We start from the raw sequence: 19,774 nt of genomic DNA, 5'->3' as shown, positions 1-19,774 counted from the left end.
AGTTTTACCTAACCTCTGTTCCAACTGGTTCAGCATTTCCATTTTAATATTTGGATCTTTAATCCATTTCAATTTTAGTTTAGTGCATGGCAAGAGATATAGGTCTAATTTTAATCTTTGGCACGTTGAAACCCAATTTTTCCAGCACCATTTATTAAAGAGGCTATCTTTCCTCCAGTGAGGGTGTTTGGCTCCTTTATTGAAGATGAGATGGCTGAGTGTGTCTGGCATTGTTTCTGCATCTTCTAATCTGTTCCACTGGTCCTCAGATCTGTTTCTTTGCCAGTACCATGCTGTTTTTATCACAGTAGCTTTGTAGTATAGTTGCAAGTTGGGGATAGTGATACCCCCTGCCATGTCTCTGTTACCTAGAATTGCTTTTGCTATTCTGGGTCTCTTCTTGTTCCAAATGAATTTTTGGATTGTTTTCTCAAGGTCCATGATGTATGCTACTGGGACCGCAATTGGAATTGCATTAAATCTGTATAGCAGTTTAGGAAGTATGGCCATTTTCACTGTATTAATCCTTCCTACCCAGGAGCAGGGGATGTGTGTCCATTTTCTGATATCATCTTCAATCTCTTTTCAGAGGGCTATAGATTTCAGAGAAGAGATCTTTGATTTCTTTCGTTAGGTTGATTCCTAAGTGTTTCACTTTTTTGGATGCTATTGTGAAAGGAATTATTTGCCCTATTTCTCTCTCAGTGAGTCTGTCATTGGTGTAGAGGAAAGCTATTGATTTTTGTGTGTTGACCTTGTAACCAGCTACTTGACTGAATTTGGTTATCAAGTCTAGAAGACTTTCGGTGGAGCTCTTGGGGTCTTCTATATAGAGTATCATGTTATTTGCAAAGAATGACAATTTGACTTCTTCATTTCCTATCTTTATTCCTTTTATTTCTTTCTCTTGTCTAATTGCCATGGCTAATGTTTCCAGAACTATATTGAACAAGAGTGGTGATAGTGGACATCCTTGTCTTGTTCCTGATTTTAGTGTGAAGGATTTCAGTTTTTGACCATTTAGTATGATATTGGCTGTTGGTTTTTCATAGATGGCTTTTATCAGTTTGAGGTAGAGACCATCAATTCCCATTTTTTGTAGGGTTTTTATCATAAATGCATGTTGGATTTTGTCAAATGTTTTTCTCCATCTATGGAGATAATCATATGGTTTTGGTCCTTGGCTCTATTGATATAGTGTATTACATTGATTGATTTGCATATATTGAACCATCCATGCATCCCTGGGATGAATCCCACTTGATCAGGATGTATGATCTTTTTGATGATCTTCTGCATTGTATTTGCCAGTATCTTATTAAGGATTTTTGCATCTATGTTCATTAGTGAGATTGGCCTATAGTTCTCCTTTTCAGTTGGGTCTTTCTCTGCTTTGGGGATCAAGGTGATGCTTGCTTCTAGGAATGCATTTGGGAGTATTGCTTCCCTTTCAATGTCATTGACGATTTTAAACAGTAATGGCAGTACTTCCGCTCTAAATGTCTTGTAGAATTCAGCAGTGAAGCCATCAGGACCTGGGCTTTTCTTAGTTAATAAGTTTTTTATTACATTTTCAATTTCATTCATTGATATTGGCTTGTGTAGAATTTTTAGGTCTTCTACGTTCAACTTTGGTAATTCATATGTATCTAGGAATCTGTCCATTTCTTCTGTGTTTTCCATCTTATTGGCGTATAGGTTCTGGAAGTAGGTATTGATGATCCTGTTGATTTCTGCTGGGTCTGTTATCATTTCACCCTTTTCATTCCTAATTGCATGGATTTGGGCCTTATCTTTCCTTTTTCTTATAAGGTTGGCTAAGGGTTTGTCAATTTTGTTGATTCTTTCGAAGAACCAACTCTTGGCCTCATTGATTTTTTGTATCGTTCTCTTAGTCTCCATTGCATTGATTTCTCCTCTGATCTGTATAATTTCCTCCCTTGTATGAGCTTTGGGGTTGTCCTGCTCTTCTTTTTCTAGAAGCTTGAGGTTCAGCATCAGGTTGTTTAATTGGGCTTGTTCTGTTTTCCTAATATGCATATTCACTGCTATAAATTTCCTTCATAAGACAGCTTTCATTGTGTCTCATAGATTCCAATATGTTGTATTGTCATTGTCATTTAATTGAAGGAACTGTCTGATTTCTTCTTTAATTTCCTCTGTGACCCATTGGTTATTCAGAAGTGTGTTGTTCAATTTCCAAATGTTGATGAAATTTTTTGAGTTTCTTTTGCTATGGATCTCCAATTTTATCACACTATGGTCTGATAATGTACAGGGGATAACTTCAATTCCTTTGCACTTACTTAAACATGTTCTATGTGTGAGTATGTGGTCTATTTTGGAGAATGACTCATGTGCAGCTGAGAAGAATGTGTATTCTGATTTTGTGGGGTGGAAGACTCTGTAAACATCTGTTACGTTCATTTGTTCAAGAGTTCAATTGAGTTCTAGTATTTCATTACATATTTTTTGTCTAGTTGATCTATCTATTTGTGACAGTGGGGTGTTGAGGTCCCCCACTACAATTGTATTAGTGCATATATGACTTTTCATGTCCATTAGTATTTGTTTTATATAGTTGGGCACACTAGTGTTTGGTGCATAGATATTTATGATTGTCATCTCTTCCTCTTGGATTCTTCCCTTTACAAGGATGTAGTGTCCTTCTTCATCTCTTTTAATCAGTGTTGGTTTGAAATCTACTTAATCTGCCAAGAGGATATCTACTCCTGCTTTTTTTTTGGGTTCCTGTCGCATGGAGTATTGTGTTCCCCCCTTTAACTTTCAGTCTATGAGTTTCCTTTTGAATGAAGTGTGTTTCTTGGATGCAGCATATTGTTGGATTTTGCTTCTTGACCCATTCTGCCAGTCTATTTCTTTTGATTGGTGAATTGAGACCATTAATGTTGATGGTTATAACTGAAATGTATTGACTTGTCATTGCCATGACTTTTTCTTTTTGTTGGGTTCTCCCCCTTTACATTGAATTTCTTGTCATGCCATATGGGTTCATTCTGCTTTGCTTCCTGGGGTTGTGATCATCAATGTCTGTTCCTAGGATATTGTGTGAAATTCTTTGGAGTGCTGGTTTGGTATTCATGAAGTTCCTAAGGTGCTGTTTGTCATGAAAGTATCTTATTTCTCCATCCATTTTGAAAGATAGTTTTGCAGGGTACATCAGTCTGGGTTGGAGGCTGTTTTCTTTTAGGGCTTGGAATATGTCACTCCAAGCTCTTCTTGCCTTGATGGTTTGTGTTGAGAAGTCTGCTGTGATTCTGATGGGCTTTCCTTTGTATGTGATTTGTTTCTTTTCTCTCACTGCTTGGAGAACTTTGTTCTTCTGTTGTGTTTCTGGAATCTTAACAATTATATGCCTATGTGTAGAGTTTTTTGATCTAGGCTATTTGGAGTCCTATATGCCTCACTTATCTGTATGTCAAGCTCTTTTCCCCTGCTTGGGAAGTTTTCTGCCATTATTTCTGTGAAGAGATTTTTTATGTCATCTCCACTCTCTCTTGTTTCTTCATTGAGCCCAATCAGTCTTATGTTATTCTTCTTTGCATCATCTAGCAGCTGCTGGATTGATTTCTCATGTTCTCTTATAATTTTGAAGCAATTTTTCTTTTCCTGGTCACTAATTGCAATCTTATCTTCTATATCTGAAATTCTATCCTCACACTGGCTCATTCTGCTGTGTAGACTTTCAATGGAGTTTTTCATGTCCTGGAAATCTATTTGCATCTGTTTTATGGATTCCATTTGTTTCTGATGTTGGGATTCCATCATGTTCCTGAGCTCCTCTCTAGATTTATTAATCATGTCTTGCACTAAGGGCACAATTTCTCCTGCTATCTGAGAAATTATTTCTGATTTCATTTTTTCCAGATCCCCTTTTGTTGCCAGTTCAGTGGGTCCAGGTGGTTGAGTATCAGAGTGTTCCATCTCATTTCCCTTTGGGGTTGCTGTAGGTGATCTGGAAGTCTGGTTTTGAGATTTATTTACATATTTTCTCATTTTGACTGGTCCAGCGGGCTGTTATTGCCTGCACGGATTACCTCCTCTGAGCTGGGTGAGGTGGGCCAGGGGCCACGAGCAGCAGTAGGGATGGTGACCCAAAAGCCCTTTTCTGTGGGGTGCGAGCAGGGGGAGGGATGGTGGCCTGGAAGCCCCTTCCTGTGGGCCAGGAGCAGCGGGACAGAAGGTGGCCCAAAAGCCCTTTCCTCTGGGCTGGGAGCAGCGGGAGGGATGGTGACCGGGAAGCCCCATCCTCTGGACCAGGAGCAGTGGGACGATGGCTCAGAAGCCCCTACCTCTGGGCCGGGAACAGTGGGACTCAGTACCTTGGTCTGGTGGTCTGGTGTCCTCTGCGTCTTTGTAGTGTGGAACCAGGTGGCTGCCTCTCTGCAGCGGGGTGATTTGATGTCTTCCGGGGAACTCAGGACCTGGGTAGGGCATGCACAGATCTTCCTGTGTGCAGCTGGCTAATTCGGCATGTTCTGTGTGACTCAGGACCTCGCTAGGGCGTGCACAGACCTGCCTGTCTGCAGCGGGCTGATTTGGCTTGTTTTCTGCAACCTGGAATTTTAGTTTTAATTTATGACCAAAGTCTTGAATTACAACCTGAATGCCGGCTGCTTGTGCAGTTGTTAGCAAAGATGCCAGAAAAGCGTATGTATGCATACTTAATCATCAGTCTGAGCCCAGGTCAGGGTGTCTGTGGATCTGATTTTGATCAGTGTTTTATGTAATCGCTACAATTACTGCTATCGAAATGGCCCCCCAAAAGCTAGAAAAGAAGCTAATAAAGTAAGGGAAAGTAAAGAAAGCAATCATAATAAAAAAGAAGAAGGTAATTGTGGCAAAATATGAGAGTGATGTTTGTGTCACTGATCTCACTAATATACACAGCATGTTGAAATCCATCATCTCCACAATCTTACAGAGAAAAGATATGTATAAGGAAGCTAGTGTTGCTAAAGGTGTTACTCAAATTAGTAAGTTTTGACCAACAGTGTTAGATGGGGTAGAAAGGCTGTTAGTGTAGATAAAAGAAAGGCAGATGGCAGGTTCTACTCTATTTGAGTCTATAATTTGTGAAAAAGCTAGGGCTATAAATGCTGATCTCATAAAGGATAATCCATCAATGCGTGATAATGGTGAAACATTTCATGGAAGTATGGGATAATTTCACAATTTTTAAGGTAGAACTAGGGTTTATAACATAGTTAGGCATGGTGAAGCAGCCAGTGCTGATAGATCGGCTGCTGAAAATTACATACACCACATCAAAAAATGATGACACAAAGAAATGGCTTCTGCTCTCATCAAATGCCAGAAACTGGTGTTTTCTGGAAGAAAATGCTCAGGAGAACATACATTACCCAGGAAGAGAAAATGCCAGGCCACAAGCCTATGAACCTAATAACATTATTGCTATGTGCCAATGTGATTGGTGAGTTCAAGATAAACCCTCTCTTGGTTTATCACTCTGAGACCCCTAGAATATTCAGAAAACATAAAAGTCATGCAGAATAGGCTAGGTGTTATGTGGCGATTGAACGCAAAAGCCTGGGTAATGAGTACATTTTCTTGAGTGGATTGAAGAGGCTTTCTTTCTTATTATTAAGAAATATGTAGAGGTTAAAGGCTTACCGCTCAAGGCTCTCCTCATCATAGAGAAAGCTCCTGTTCACCCATGAGATTTAGAAGAAGAATTGGCTGAAGAATCCCCATGGCTCTCAGTTGAGTTACTCTCACCTAATACAACTCCTCTACTGCAGCCTATGGACCAGTAAATTATAGCTAACTTTAAGAAGCTATACACAAGGAACTATTCCTGAAGTGCTTCCAGATGGCCTCAGATACACATTTAACCCGTAAAGAGTTCTGGAAGGAACATTACAACATCCTTTCCTATGTGGGGTTAATTAAAAAATCCTGGGCCAATGTCTCTCTACGGATACTGAGATTTGCCTGGAAGAAAGTGTGGCCTAAAATTATACAGGAAGGAGTGAGACTTTGAAGTCTGTGTAGAGGAGCCTGAGCCTTCAGTTGACACTGTAGTTGATCACAATGTCATTATAGCAGAGTCCATAGTGGTGATGTTGAGGGAGCTGGTGGAGGAGCACTCAGGAGAATTGTTTACAGAGGAAATTCATCAACTTCTGGCTGAGCAACCGAGAATGGCAGCTGAGGAGCTTTCCAAAGAGGAAGGGGAGTGTCAAAAATCAGTGCAGCAAAGTTCTTCTGAGATAAAGGCATCCTGAAAAAATGGACAGAGCTACAAACATTTGTAGAGAAGGCCCACCCAGACAGAGAAAAAGTCAATCATTGCATTCACTTGCTTAATGACCATGTCACGTCATATTACTGAACAATGTTAAAGAAAAGACAGAAACAGACAGCCTTAGACCCATTTTTAGTTCTGAAAAGGTTGAGACCTAGTGAGCCAGAAGCAGGTTCTAGTGGGCTACAGACTCTCCCAAGAAGAGAAAGGACACCAGAGGTCCAGATTCCTCATGTTCTTGTGGAAGGGGACTCTCCTTCCAAATAATAATCATCTTCCATTTCATCCTCCCTTCTTGCAAGCCAAAGATGTCAACTTGAATGGTGAGTACAGTATAAAATTGTTGTTTCTGATAAATTATGCACATTTTATAACTTCTTGGTGAATACACTAGGAAAATTATTGGTGTTTCTGGTAAATTATGCACATTATACAACATTTTGTTGTTATGAAAAACTAGTTAAAGGGTGCTTTGTGAGATTCAGAATGCATTATGGATATTTCCATTATTTCTTATGGGAAAATAGTCTTCATTTACAAACAGATTGAGCTACAACCAGCCCTCGAGACCAAATTGAGTTCGTAAGTCAAGGGTTCATTGTAAGTAAAATAGATAAAAGCACAGTTACTATGGTTGGGATTTAGGCAATGGATGTTTTTGACTCTTCTTCCTTCACATTTTTTCTGGCCTTTGAAGGATGTCCCCAGAACTACAGAGTGCTTTTTAAATCTGCACTTCTGGATCATAATTCTAAATTCATATCATAATTCTTAATTAAGATGATCATATATTTTCTATATATATTCACATACATATTAATGTCATATATATGAATTACTGGAAGGCTGGAGCTATAGTTAAGCATAAATATACATTTGTCTTTGTGTACATATATAAAATTGTGGGGTTTTATTCCTTAAATTCTTTCATTGGTACATTTTAGGCATACAATACATACACATTTATCATTGGGTACTTGTACCTATACGTGATGTATCTTGGTTCTTATTTTTCCCCATTCCCTGTCCTCACTTCCCTATTTACAAAGAGTTTGTTTCCATTTTTTCCTTTTCTCATAATTTTTCCTTTCCCCTTCCCTACCCACTTCCCCTATCCTTTTGGACCTTTTCTTCCTATTTCGAAGTATCAATTATTTGTTTTAATTATTGTAATCCTTACTTACACTTTCAGTTTCTCACACCAGAGAAACTATTCGGTATTTACACATATGTGTCTTGTTTATTTTGCTTAAGAGTGTGGCCTCAATATGCATCCATTTAGCTATAAATGTCTCTAGTTTGTCAATCTTTATGGCTCAGTAGTACTCCATTTTATAAAAAACCCCACATCTTTATCCAGTTTCCAGTTGATGGGCACTTGAGCTGTTTCCAAGCTTTAGCTATTACAAACTGTGCCACTATAAACATGGGTGCACATATATATCACTGTGGTATGAGTCTTTTAATTCTTTTGGGAAGATACCCAGCAGGGGAATAGCTGGGTCAAATGGGACCTCTAATCCTAGTCCTTTGAGGTATCTCCCTACTGATTTCCACAGTGGTTGAATCAGTCTGCACTCCCACCAACAATGGAGAAAGGTTCCTTTCTCCCCACAACCCCACCAACGTTTGTTATTGGTTGATTTCTTGATAGCAGCCATTCTTTCTGGGGTGAGATGGAATCTCATTGTTGTTTTCATCTGTATCTCATGAATGACCAGTGATGTTGAACATTGTTTCAGATGTTTATTTGCTGTTTTCACTTCTTTGTCTGAGAAATGTCTGTTCATTTCAGATGCCCATTTCTGAATTGGGTCTATAAATTTGGGGGTCTGACTTTTTAAAGTTCTTTATATGCTCTAGATAGCAGTCTTTTGTCTGAGGTATAGCTGCTAAAATTTTTTTCCCACATTGTAGGTTGTTTTTTAGCTCTGTTGGTGGTTTCTCTTGCAGTGCAGAGCTTTTTAATAAGATGAGATCCCAGCTGTTGATTGTTTGTGCTAGTTCCCATGCTACTGAGGTTTTGTTCATAAAGTCTTTTCCTATGCCAGTGTCTTCAAGTGTTCTACCTAACATATGTTCCAGCTGGTTTAGTGTTTCTGTTTTAATATTTAGATCTTTAATCTACTTTGATCTTAGTTTAGTGCATGGTGATATATATGAGTCTAGTTTTAATCTTTGGCAGGTTGAAATCCAGTTTTTGGAACACCATTTATGAAAAAGGCTATCTTTCCTCCTTTGTCAAAGATGAGGTGGCTGCGTATGTCTTGAGTTGTGTGTGCATCTTCTAATCTATTCCACTGATCCTCAAGTCTGTTTCTTTGCCAGTACCATGATGTTTTTATCACTGTAGCTTTGTAATATAGTTTCAAGTTGGGGATTGTAAAAGCCCCTGCCATGTCTCTGTTGCCTAGAATTGCTTTTCTTATTCTAGGTCTCTTCTTGTTCCAAATGAATTTTTGAATTGTTTTCTCTAGTTCTGTGAAGAATATCATTGGAATTTCAATTGGCATCAAATTAAATCTATATAGCAGTTTTGGAAGTATGACCATTTTCAATATATTGGTTCTTCCTACCCAGGAGCAAGGGATATCTTTCCATTTTCTCATGTCCTCTTTGATCTTGTTTTTCAGAATGCTGTAGTTTTCAGTGTAGAGGTCTTTTGCTTCCTTTGTTAGATTGATTCCTAGATATTTCATTTTTTGCATGCTATTGTAAAGGGAATTGTTTTCCGGATTTCTCTCGGAGTGAGTCTGTTATTTGTGTACAAGAAGGCTATTGTTTTATGAGTGTTGACCTTGCATCCAGCTACTCTACTGAATCTGTCAATTAAGTCTAGAAGTCTTTTGGAAGAGTTTTTTGGGTCTTCTATGTAAATATCATATCATCAGCAAATAATGACAGTTTCACTTCTTCCTTATCTTTATTCATTTTATTTCTTTCTCTTTTCTAATTGCTGTGGCTAATGTTTCCAGAACTATATTGAACAGGCATGGTGATAGTGGGCATCCTTGTCTTGTTCCTGATTTTAGTGTGAAAGTTTTCAGATTTTGACCATTTAGTATGATTTTGGCTGTTGGTTTTTCATAAATAGCCTTAATCACATTGAGATAAAGACCTTCTATTCCAATTTTCTGTAGGGTGTTTATCATGAATGGGTGTTGGATTTTGTCAAATGCCTTTCCTGCATCTATTGAGATAATCATATGGTTTTTGTCCTTGATTCTGTTGATATAGTGTATTACATTTATTGATTTACGAATGTTGAACCATCCTTGCATCCCTGGGATAAATCCAACTTGGTCAGGGTGTATGATCTTCTTGATGACCCTCTGTATTCTATTTGCCATTATCTTGTTGAGGATTTTTGCATCTATGTTCATTACGGAGATTGGCCTGTAGTTCTCTTTTTGGGTTGGGTCTTTCCCTGGTTTTGGAATCAAATTAACACTGGCTTCCAGGAATGAATTTGAAAGTATTGCTTCCCTTTCAATATCACTGATGAGTTTAAAGAGTAATGGCAATAGTTCTTCTCTAAATGTCTTGTAGAATTCAGCAGTGAAGCCATCAGGACCGGGCTCTTCTTTGTTGGTACATTTTTAATTACATTTTCAATTTCACTCATTGTAATTGGGATGTTTAGAATTTCTATATTTTCTTCATTTAACTTTGGCAATTCATATATATCTAGAGATCTGTCCATTTCTTCTGTGTTTTGCATTTTATTAGAGTACAGGTTCTCAAAGTAGGTATTGATGATCCTCTGGATTTTTGCTGGATCTGTTGTGGCTTCACCTTTTACATTCTTAATTGCATAGATTTGAGCCTTTTCTTTCCTTTTTCTTATAAGGTTGGCTAAGGGTTTGTCAATTTTGTTGATTCTTTCGAAGAACCAACTCTTGGCCTCATTGATTTTTTGTATCGTTCTCTTAGTCTCCATTGCATTGATTTCTGCTCTGATCTTTATAATTTCTTCCCTTGTATGAGCTTTGGGGTTGTCCTGCTCTTCTTTTTCTAGAAGCTTGAGGTTCAGCATCAGGTTGTTTAATTGGGCTCGTTCTGTTTTCCTAATATGCATATTCACTGCTATAAATTTCCTTCATAAGACAGCTTTCATTGTGTCTCATAGATTCCAATATGTTGTATTGTCATTGTCATTTAATTGAAGGAACTGTCTGATTTCTTCTTTAATTTCCTCTGTGACCCATTGGTTATTCAGAAGTGTGTTGTTCAATTTCCACGTGTTTATGAAATTTTTTGAGTTTCTTTTGCTATGGATCTCCAATTTCATCATACTATGGTCTGATCATATACAGGGGATAACTTCAATTCCTTTGCACTTACTTAAACATGTTCTATGTGTGAGTATGTGGTCTATTTTGGAGAATGACCCATGTCCAGCTGAGAAAAATGTGTATTCTAATTTTGTGGGGTGGAAGACTCTGTAAACATCTGTTAAGTTCATTTGTTCAAGAGTTCGATTGAGTTCTAGTATTTCATTATTTATTTTTAGTCTAGTTGATCTATCTATTTGTGACAGTGGGGTGTTGAGGTCCCCCACTACAATTGTATTGGTGCATATATGACTTTTCATGTCTGTTAGTATTTGTTTTATATAGTTGGGTGCACTAGTGTTTAGTACATAGATATTTATGATTGTCATGTCTTCCTGTTGGATTGTCCCCTTTACAAGGAGGTAGTGACCTTCGTCATCTTTCTTAATCAGTGTTGGTTTGAAATCCACTTGATCTGCCAAGAGGATAGGTACTCCTGCTTTTTTTCAGGTTCCTGTCACATGGAGTATTGTTTTCCCCTCTTTAACTTTCAGTCTATGAGTTTCCTTTTGAATGAAGTGTGTTTCTTGGATGCAGCATATTGTTGGATTTTGCTTCTTGACCCATTCTGCCAGTCTGTTTCTTTTGATTGGTGAATTGAGACCATTAACATTGATGGCTATAACTGAAACATATTGAGTTGTCATTACCATGACTTTTTCTTTTTGTTGGGTTCTCCCCTTTTACATTTAATTTCTTGTCATGCCAGATGGGTTCATTCTGCTTTGCTTCCTGGGGTTGTGATCCTCAATTTTTGTTCCTAGGATATTGTGTAAAATTTTTTGGAGTGCTAGTTTGGTATTCACAAAGTTCCTAAGGTGCTGTTTGTCATGAAAGTATCTTATTTCTCCATCCATTTTGAAAGATAGTTTTGCAGGGTACATCAGTCTGGGTTGGAGGCTGTTTTCTTTTAGGGCTTGGAATATGTCACTCCAAGCTCTTCTTGCCTTGATGGTTTGTGTTGAGAAGTCTGCTGTGATTCTGATGGGCTTTCCTTTGTATGTGATTTGTTTCTTTTCTCTAACTGCTTGTAGAACTTTGTTCTTCCCTTGAGTTTGTGGAATCTTAACTATTTTATGCCTGTGTGTAGATTTTTTTTTGATCAAGGCTATTTGGAGTCCTGTATTCCTCACTTATCTGTATGTCAAGTTCTTTTCCCCTGCTTGGGATGTTTTCTGCCATTACTTCTGTGAGGATTTTTTTTATGTCATCTGTACCCTCTCCTGTTTCTTCATTGCCTCCAATCAGTGTTATGTTATTCTTCTTTGCATCGTCAGCAGCTGCTGGATTGATTTCTCTTGTTCCCTTTTAATTTTGAAGCAGTTTTTCTTTTCCTGGTCATTACTTGCAATCTTATCTTCTATATCTGAAATTCTGTCCTTGCACTGGCTCATTCTGCTGTGTAGACTTTCAATGGAGTTTTTGATCTCCTGGAAATCTGTTTGCATCTGTTTTATGGATTCCATTTGTTTCCTATGTTGGGATTCCATCGTGTTCCTTAGCTTCTCTCTAGATTTATTAATCATGTCTTGCACTAAGGGCACAATTTCTCCTGTTACCTGAGAAATTATTTCTGATTTCATGTTTTCCAGGTCCTCTTTTGTTGCCAGTTCAGTGTGTCCAGGTGGTTGAGTATCAGAGTGTTCCATCTCCTTTCCCTTTGGGGTTGCTGTAGGTGATCTGGAAGTCTTATTTTGAGACTTATTTATATGTTTTCTCAGTTGTACTTGGGGGGACAGGGGTTGCTGTCGGCACCTGCAAGGATCACCTCCTCTGAGCTGGGAGAGGTGGGACAGGGGCTGGAAGCAGCAGTGGGCATGGTGGCCCAGACACTCCTTCCTCTGGGACTGGAGCAGTGGGACAGAAGGTGGCCCAAAAGCCCTTTCCTCTGGGCTGGGGGTAGTGGGAGGGATGGTGGCCAGGAAGCCCCTTCCTCTGGACCAGGAGCTCTGGGCCGGGAGCAGCGGGACCCAGTACCATGTTCTGGTGGTCCGGTGTCCTCTGGGTCTTTGTAGTGTGGAACCAGGTTGCTGTACAGAGGAGTGGGGTGGGGGTGGTGTCCAGTGGATTGCTGCCAGGGCGCGGGCTGATTCGGCGTGTTCCGCGTGACTTGCAACCTCAGTAGGGCATCCCATTGCTTGTATTAGAATCCTTATGGCATGATTGCTTATCAGAGGTGTCTTCCAGATATATCTTGTCTTTAGGTTTTGAGTCTGTAATGACTCAGAGTCTATCTCATTTTCATTATACCAGGAAGGACAACTGATTAGATCAATCACAACACCTTAGCCCGAGTGATACAATCAGCAACACCTAGCATCAAGCACAGCTTAGAAAATGACAATTTGTGGTAGTTATTAATCTATCACCTTTAACTGTGTGAATTAAATCAAAATTGAGGACCAGCCCAACATTTATTTATAGTGAATAAACTCTTCAATATAGCAACTTTACTCTTTGGGTTGGGGAGTTAGAAGGAGTTTGGGAGGGAGGGATAGGTAGAAGGATAGGGAAAGGTTAGCAGTGAGGCCAGAGGACATAGGAAGATCACACAAACTCTAAAAAACTGTTGAAGACAAGAGGAAAAGACAGAGTGAAAGAACAAAGACGAGAACAGAAGAACCTAATAGCAATAGGGAGCTTAGAAACTGTATTTACTTTCCTTTAAAACTAATGACAATCAAGAGAAAGAAAAAGAGAAGAAAAGAAAAATAAAGAAGAAATCCGAATTAGGGCCAGAACAGGAACAAAAAATGAGATGAAGAACAATATGGGGCAGTGAGAGAATGAGAGAGAGAGAGAGAGAGAGAGAGAGAGAGAGAGAGAGAGAGAGAGAGAGAGAGAGAGAGATAAAGAAAAAAGAAAAAAAATTTGAAGACTAGAAAAAAAATTAAAAATTAGCAATAAGAGTAAAAAATAATTTTGAAAATAAGAAATAAAAAATAAAAATGAAGAGCCTCTTTCAGGATATGTCTCTGCTGTTATAGTAGACAACGTGGGGAGCAGTGTGCAGATATAAGTCAATGAATCTCAGCAAGCCAGTAGGACACCCAGGAGATTCAGGCAGATTTCTGGCTGCTAGTCACAAGTTGTGCTCCCTGTCCTCCTGCAGGGTTGAACTCTGCAAGGTTCTACTGCAGGTTCCAGCTGCCCTTCCCCTGAAGATAGTCCAGGTTCTGATGGGACGTGATGATCCCTCCGACTTACCAAGTATGGTGGTCTGGTGCGCCTTTATTGCAGAGATTCTCTTCACTTTTCCAGTGGGCTTCAGTTTTCATCAAGGAGCTTGAGAGAGGCTCTCTTTGTGTTGTTCACTTCTGTTCTACCTTCTGGAGCTCAGGACAATGGCCTTTATGACCCCCTGTGCCTTTGTACTGTGGAACCAGGTAGTGGCACAGCCAGGAGACCAAAGGCGAGGCGAGGTGGGGTGGGGGAGGGCAGGTTGTGTGCTGCAGGAGCCCGTGGCTAATCTGGTCCCTGAGGGGCTGGGCCCGAGAAGGTGGGGTCCAGGCTCAGGAGGGAGGGAGCCTGGCTCCAAGAGGCCAAGGTCCTCACTGTCCGCTGGCTCAAATTGTGGTTTTTAAAGCACATTTAAATGCAATTTAAACTCATCTAATTATTGACAAATTATTGGGCTATACATGTGTAACAATGTTTGTCTACGACTATGTTTTTGAGTCTCTAAAGTCGTTTTTACATATTTGAGGTAGAGAGCAAGATGTTCCATTTGATACAAGAGGAAAATATTAAAACTTCTTTTGAACTTCTTTTTATCTCAAAAGTGAGCAATTATAATCTAACACTATGAGTTAATAGATTTAAATGTGTTGACTAATTTAAAATATGCATAAGTTGAGGGTGTTTGCCTCCCTTAATTTTTTTCTGATGGGTATATGCAATATCAATGGTTTGTTGAATGGGACTCGTAGAATTGTTAGGCTTACTATATTAAAGTATGCTGACAAAGTAAAAATTTGAAGTTGTATTTTTTTTCCTATAAATGTTCTGGATTTTAAAATAGCACTCTTTTGATGTCTTAAGAGATCCTAAAGAAGAAAAATAAAGTGCATCTTGTAGTTAGGAACAAGTATTAGTCACAATCTGTAGTCTTACACATAGATAGGACATATATGATCATTTTCTAATGTTTGCTATATCGTTATTTCAAATTTTCATGTTTGATACTCTTTGTTTCTCTGTGACTTATTGGGTCCTCCTGCACATCACATTCACATCTTCTTGGGCTCATCTTTTGTTCCAGCCACTGCTTCTGGAGTGAATTCTACTCAAACTTTGACTGGTGCCACCCAAGTATAAGTCGACAGTGTTCCTGCCTTGAGGCTGCACATGGATCTCATGTTTTCTGTTCCCTGGGGCTTCTCTGGTCCTTAAGGGAAACATAAAGCACTCAATGTTTGCCCCTTGGAAATGTAGGGAACTTCAAAGCTGTGGGCCCATCCTTTACCAATGCAGGGTCATTGGTCAGTGAATGAGTAACTCTGAACTAATGGGTGAAAAGTATTGATAAGTATTCATAAGACTTCTCAGGACGTTATGTGATTCAGAACCAGTTCTGAGAAATGACTTAATAATGCATTATTACTCCTCTCTATGCCCCTGTCCTTATTCGTGACTTGTACTACTTGTCAACCCATTCCCAAATGGATTTCTTTTATTTATGTCTATGCTTCGTGTTCTGTTTTCAGGGGAACCTTGGGAAAAATAAATAGTATTGGAATTAAATATTGGAAAGCAGACTATTTGATTGGGTTGGAAGTCATTTTTTATCACTGTGGCAAAATACCTGAAACAATTAACTTAGAAGGAGAAAAGCTTTACTTTGTTTTAACAGTTTCAGAGGTTTCAGCCCATGCTCACTTGGTTTCTGCCTTGTGGTAAGGCAGAACATCATGATTAGGAGCACTTGGTGGTGCACAGTTGCTTACCTCATAGCAGTTGGAAAGTAAAATGAGAGTGAAGAAGGGGTCAGTGCTCCACCATGCCCTTCAAGAGCATAACCCCAGTGACCTATTGTCTTGAACTAGGCTCCACCTCCTAAAATTTCCACCAATTCCCAACAGCCCCACCAGCTAGGCACTACACCTTCAACACATGAGGTTTTGGGGGACATTTAAGATCTAAAACATAACAAATGAGATTTTAGAACTGATGGTTCATCATTCAAATAGCAATAAAGACCCCAGCTCTGGTGTGAAATGGGGAGGTGATAAGCAGCAGCATGTAATTAATAAGGTTCCCACATGAGGTTATTTGGGCAGAGATACAGGTGGAATCATTGTTATAATTGAATTGCAAGGTGGCAATGGTAATCACAAGGATTGTGAAATGACTAGATTTTTATTAATTTCTGTTAATGCTTTGAAATAAAAAAAATGGCTCAGCCAAAATCAACTCAAGTAGCACCATAGATACCAGTGGCCTCTACTGGCATTTGAGGATACCATTTTCTGCAACTGCAGGAGAGTCTGTGTTGAGAGTCTGTGGTGAATGTCAGGCCAAGAATCAAATTGTAAGAGGGACACAGCTGCAAAGAAGACTGTAGTCACAGCCTCTTTGGGTTTCCTAGGTCTGGGCCCTGGGAGAAAACAGTGGAACCCTGAACTCTCCATATGGATATTTGGGTGAATAAGTCTGAAAATCTTGAAGTTTCAGTTTTCCCTGAATTCTCCACACTGGTACAAGAAGGCACATTCTCCTTCCTAATAGAGACCATCCCATGCTTGTTGGGGGTCCTTACAAAGATCCAGAGAGTCATATACAATGAAGGAAATTCACAAGATGATGTTTGCTCTCCCTCAGACCTATTGTGCCACCATTCATTATTTCCTCACCAGTAACTCTGGTAAGGTTTCAGAACATCCAAAGAAATATAACTCTTTCTTCAGGAGGAAATGGTTTATACAAATTTCAGGTCCCAAGTTACATACAGCAAAAGAACCAGAGGAACACATGTAGGAGTGGATTTTGAGAGTGTTGATTGGTAGGGGGAATACAATGAAGGTGGGTAGGGAAAATTTTATTGACAGCAATACATACTCAGGCATAATTTGGAATTTAACCCCTATTGAGGACACCTGAAGCTGGTAATAAACTTCAGCTGGAGTGTTTCTTTGAAGCCTGTGATGTGGTGGTAGCCAATAGGAAAATGAGGCAGAGATGCTAAGATTACTTTGGCCTAGAATTAAGGAAGACATGAGAAGTCTCATAAAAGAAGGGAATGTTAGAGTGGATTTGTTATGTGATATCTAGAAACTAACATCTGACTCTGATCCCTTGGAGGATCCAAAAAAATCCCTTTAAGGCAGATAAACTACTTATGAGGGAGATGTCAGCGTCTTTGTAAAACTTGATGTCTGTGACAGTTTTTTTTTTTTGGTACTGGGAATCGAACTCAGGACCTTAGGCTTGCAAGGCAGGTGGTGGCTCCCCTGTGCTAAATGCCTGGCCCACAGGTGACAGTTTTTAACAGGAGACACTGCAAAGGAACGAGTATCAGTGAGATAATGGGATTTCTAAATGACTGTATTTGCAGCCATACTGAACTTCCAGAGACAAAAGAATTGCAATTACTACTGAAATGGGAAGAAGTCTATCATAGCAGTCAGACTACCCTGATGTTCAGGAATCCATGGCAATCACTAATACATTATGATGTTTTAAATCATGAGATCTATGGATGGTTGGGTGATTACTTGTGTGTATATAAAACAAACAAGATTTGGTGAACAGAATACTAACATCAGCTATCACAATGGAAGATCCAGATCCTGTACCCAGGATAGATATGTTGACAAAGACTCAGGATATAGATTTGTATAATTTCATAGACCCAGATCTTGTTGGTTAGAAGGGAGGGTGCATGCCCTTGAGTAATGACCCTGCTAATTACAAGAATAATTGTCAACCTTCTCCCTATCTATTACAAAAGGATGTATGGATAACCAAAATAATACTACCTGAGGAAAAGGTAGTAGTTCGACTTTTTGAAGACTGTTGGATAATGGATATGAGTAGACACTAATACCTGGAGACATGAAAAGCCACCATGGTTCTCTAGTTAGGGTGAGGGATGTTGAGAATAAGTAAAAGTTGAGTTCTAGACCAACTATATCTCATAGGGCCTGCGATGGATCTGTGGCCCTCTTATTGTTTTCCTAAAGTCTAAATGAATAATCAGGATGTATAAAATTACAAAATACTTTGTAATTGAAAAAAATCTCCTTTATTCCTAGATCTGTGGAGCTGCTGTGAGAGGAAGGGCTAAATGGAGGGCCCTGAAAATGCCCCACCACCATTCTAGTGAGTGGTGTTTTTGTGGTAGGTGATGACATTGAATGGACAGTTACAGCAACTATCACCTGAGAAGAGCAAAGCAAACCTAGAGAAAGAAGGTCTGGGTCACTACAGCAGGTAAGAAACCTTACTTAGATCAGCTGAGGTGTTGGCCAAGGGTGAGAAAAATCAGAATGAGTAGTGCAAGAAAGAGATTATGATGATGATCAATAAAGTTTTAGAATCAGCTGAAACAGCAAGGGATGGTAGCTAACGCCATATCTTGCAGGACACAGCTGTTATCATTTGAGAATGCATTCTTGTTTCTGCTTGTCTTTCCTCCCTGTTTTTACTCTCTGCATTCATTATTTCTGTTTTCTAGGATCATATTCTCAGGTAAATTGAATGTGGGAGTGCCTTTTTGGATAAAATTCAGGCCTAGACAGAATATTGTTAACTAAATTGAAATAAATATAAGTAATTCAGGTCTTAATGTAAAATTATGCTTCATAGTTCACATATATAGAGATTTAGGAGAGTGATCATTTTATAAATTAATACAATTTTTCAACTTATCTTTATTCTTTATTCATTTTACATTTGGGAACTGGTAGCGATAGTAAGTAGCAAGTTGCTATATCACTAAAATGTTCATTCTTTTATGTGAAGTGCACACATATTTAGAGATTTATATGCTGAATAACAAGAGAGCTTCTTTTACACTTTAAAATAGCATGAAATTACCCAACATTATTTCTATATTATTGAATAATTGGTTTATTACATTCTCAAGGTAAACAAATAACAAAAAGAAGGGAAAGATTCTTCAATAACAAAGTAAATGAAATTTGTAGTATTTTTGTTGGTATTTCCAACGTCAGTTTACACTTTGACCATCAGAGGTCATGAAAGGACAATGTAGAGCAGAAAATTGGAGCTTTGTTGAGCTAAGTTTGAACTGTGAACTGTAACTTATTTGTAGAAGGCTTTTTATTTGTTTATTTTTGGCTTTTTAAAAAGAAAATTTATGACTGATATATTGTAATTTGTAAATCAAAAAATAATTTGTAGGAATAAGATAATATGATGGATTGCAAGAACATCAGGCTATTTGACTTTGGTGCTCTCAGTTTTTAAGAATAAAATTTAAAATGCAAAGTATTAATGACATTTGGATTGGAAATATAAATATATGTTTAATTTCAGTTAGTTTTATAGAGCCTATAATTGACAAAAGTATTCTTTATTAAAAGAAGGAAAATAAGTGAAGTTAAATTTAGAAGTGTCTTGGGATATATTTTTTAGGGAACATAGCAGATACTTCATAAAGCATAGAGTGTGTCTCCAATATCTATCAATAGGTATTTTGCTTGTCATAAGTAATATGTATTGATTTTAAACTTTTCTTGCTCTTGGTAAATTACCTGAAATGAAAAATATCCCGATAAATTAAAATAATTTACATTTTTTTTTTTTTTGGGTACCGGGGATCAAACTTGGGACATTGCGCTTGCAAAGCAGGCAGTGGAACCACTGAGCTAAATCCCCAGCCCCAATAATTTACATTTTGTATTAAGAACACAAAGTGATCCATTGTCAATACTCTTTTTTATACAATAATTTAAAAACTTATAAAATGATCGTTAATATTTTTTCATTAGCATAGCTAGGATTTCAAAAATACTGTGGAACAGGAATAAGTGAGTCACAAAGAGACAAATAATGTATGATTGTTGTATGAGATAGTTGGAATACTGAAATTTATAGAGACAGAGAGTAGAATAGTGGTTGCTGGAGGCCTAGGGATAAGGGAGAATGGGGAGTTATTTAATGAGCACTGATTTTCAGTTTTGTAAGA

The 19,774-nt window shown here is 38.4% G+C and overlaps 1 long non-coding RNA gene across 1 annotated transcript in view; it reads left to right on the top strand.

The window, feature by feature from the left end:
• The window catches only part of LOC110344992 (uncharacterized), a 121,288-nt gene that overhangs the window by 4,520 nt on the left and 96,994 nt on the right, over positions 1-19,774 (top strand). Inside the window, exon 2 of the long non-coding RNA XR_015441559.1 lies at positions 17,877-18,054. This is a non-coding gene — a long non-coding RNA (uncharacterized LOC110344992). The remainder of the gene's footprint in view (positions 1-17,876; positions 18,055-19,774) is intronic.

The sequence above is a fragment of the Heterocephalus glaber genome, unplaced genomic scaffold (genome assembly GCF_053883595.1).
Source record: "Heterocephalus glaber isolate CG9 unplaced genomic scaffold, H.glaber_assembly_v1.0 deba00001523, whole genome shotgun sequence".
Taxonomy (NCBI): domain Eukaryota; kingdom Metazoa; phylum Chordata; class Mammalia; order Rodentia; family Bathyergidae; genus Heterocephalus; species Heterocephalus glaber.
The sequence above is the reverse complement of the archived record's forward strand: the minus strand, read 5'-3'. Positions and strand labels throughout refer to the sequence as shown.